The 2500-nt window shown below is 44.8% G+C and overlaps 1 protein-coding gene across 1 annotated transcript in view; it reads left to right on the forward strand.

Annotated features, from left to right (window-relative positions):
• The first annotated feature begins 1258 nt into the window (after nucleotides 1-1258).
• The window catches only part of LOC143287361 (sulfotransferase 1A1-like), a 14951-nt gene continuing 13709 nt past the window's right edge, over nucleotides 1259-2500 (forward strand). Inside the window, exon 1 of the mRNA XM_076595326.1 lies at nucleotides 1259-1363. The gene's annotated coding sequence lies outside the window, so the exon portion shown is untranslated. The remainder of the gene's footprint in view (nucleotides 1364-2500) is intronic.

Below are 2500 nucleotides of genomic sequence, written 5' to 3' on the forward strand. Positions count from 1 at the left end.
ACCACACCATATATATTACCACTACAGAATTTTAACAGCTGAATCATCTCGAGATAGACACATATACAAAGAAATGAAATGGAGCCGCAGTGGACGGTCGCTGTTTATTGCTAAGAATGATAGAAAGCTCGCAGCTCTGCAATATAGACAACTTCACTGTTGATAACGTCTGCCGAGCAGTCGTTATCATGGGACTGAAAAACAAAGAAACAAACAAAAAAAACAACAACAACAAACAACAACAACAACGACAACAAAAAACCAGGTTGATAGATACTTACTGGAGATGAAAAGTCGATTTGAAACGGTCAACAAACGGTTGAGGTGCAAAGTTTATGTACAACACAGACACAGACACAGACTTTGACAGACAGACACACACACACACACACACACACACACACACACACACACACACACACACACACATGCCAATAGATGGAAGATAGAAGGATAGACAGATGGAGAGAATGAGTGTTTTGGGAGCGATGAGATTGTAGCCAAAACACTGCAGCCTACCTTGTAAATGCCTTGTATCTAGCAAATGCTTCCCCCCTCTCTATCTGAATGACTAGCGTCCAGACCACCACTCAAGCTCTCAGTAGTTCTGGTGGAGAAAATTTTGACAAGTGTGGAATTCGATCTCCTACACTGAAACTTTCTAGCATCCTAAGCGGACGCGTTATCACTAGCCCACCACTCAATTTTGCGACAGTGGTCAGTTGGAAAAACAACAACAACACAAAACAACTTTCGGAGCATTCTCCATTTCAGTTTTCACAGGTTTACGCGACCCCACTGATCTATTTTTCCGTGAGGGTATAAACACTGTCACTTCCACAAGCAATGTCCTTGACCCCTTTCGTATCATTGAAAGTGAACGCCAAAACAGCTTGTCTCCGTGAGGCTCTGTTAGGGTTATAGGAAAGTGATCTCGAAAAGGGTCTGTTTTAATGTGTCACGTTTGCCAAGCGAACACCATTCTTTGTGTGTGTGTGTGTGTGTGTGTGTGTGTGTTGTTTATTTGTGTGTGCATGCGTGTGCTGTGTATGTGTGTGCGTGCGTGCGTGCAAGCGTGCGTGTGTGTGTGTGTGTGCGCGTGTGCGCGCGCGTGCGCGCGCTCGCGCGTGTGTGTGTGTGTGAAAGAAGTGTGTGTACATGTGTATGTCACCAGCGGTAAATAGGCATTGCTGCAAAAAGCCACCACCTCACCCTCCACCACCACACCAACAACTGGGGAAATTAAATTTTGTCGAGGGTCCAGTCTCCCGGCAGACATGTGAGGTGCAGTCAAAAAGAGCAGGCTTGGGGAGAACGTTTACCTGAACAAGACTTCACTGCAGTGTTGGTGAAACTTTGGAGGGTGGGTGCTGTTCAGTGGTTATTTTGATTTAAATCTTTAAAAACTTTTTTTTTATAATGCATTGTTTTGTTTTGTTGCACTGTAAAGTCATGTGTTGTGCATTGCCTGTGCTGTGTTGCACACTGCATGTTGTGGTGTACTGTTGTGTACGCTACTGCACTGTATTGTATTTTATTGTATTGTATGAGGAGACTGCATTATGGCTGTTACGCAATAACAAACGCGCACGAGCACACGCACACACACACACACACACACACACACACACACACAGAGACACACACACACACACTCACACACAACACATGCACAACATGCACACAACACCGGCAAACACACACACACACACACAACACAACATAAACACACACGCATGCTCACAGACATAACACACTTACACACAGACACACACACACACACATACAAACACACGCGCGCACGTGCACACACACACACGCAACACACACACACACACACACACACAACACATACACAATATGCACACAACACTTGCACGCACACACACTCACAAACACACACAACATGACATAAACACACAGACACACACAGACACAGACACACACGCATGCACACAGACGCACACACATGCACACACTACACACACACACACACACACACTATCTCTCTCTCTCTCTCTCTCTCTCACACACACACATGGAAAAAGTTGCAGGTACACCTAACGGGCCCCACCTAACTGGCTAAACGGAACATGGAGCTCAGTACAGCTGTGTGGGACTCCCAGCTAAACGTGCTTGAAAGCAGAAGCGAGCAGTGTGTGTTGAGTCATGAAGCAAAATTAGCATTATTGTAGATAGGTCAGGGACACAATCTTTCGACATCAACCACCACCACCTCTCTCTGTCTGTCCGTCCCTCTCTCTGTCTGTCTTTCTCTCTCATTCTCTGTGGAAGAACAGAATGGCAAAATCAATAACATACATACTTATTACACAGCAAGTCGCCAATTTGAACTGTTTGAGAGATGTAGACATTTCGAATGAGAAAATTTTGTTTCCAAAACTTGTATTTGTTTTACTCGTTACCCCGTCATCTGCAACGTTTCATTTATAGGCCAAACGCTACCCCTGGCTAGTTTATAACCCGGGTATAAAATAGC

The sequence above is a fragment of the Babylonia areolata genome, chromosome 11, assembly GCF_041734735.1.
Source record: "Babylonia areolata isolate BAREFJ2019XMU chromosome 11, ASM4173473v1, whole genome shotgun sequence".
NCBI classification, from domain to species: domain Eukaryota; kingdom Metazoa; phylum Mollusca; class Gastropoda; order Neogastropoda; family Buccinidae; genus Babylonia; species Babylonia areolata.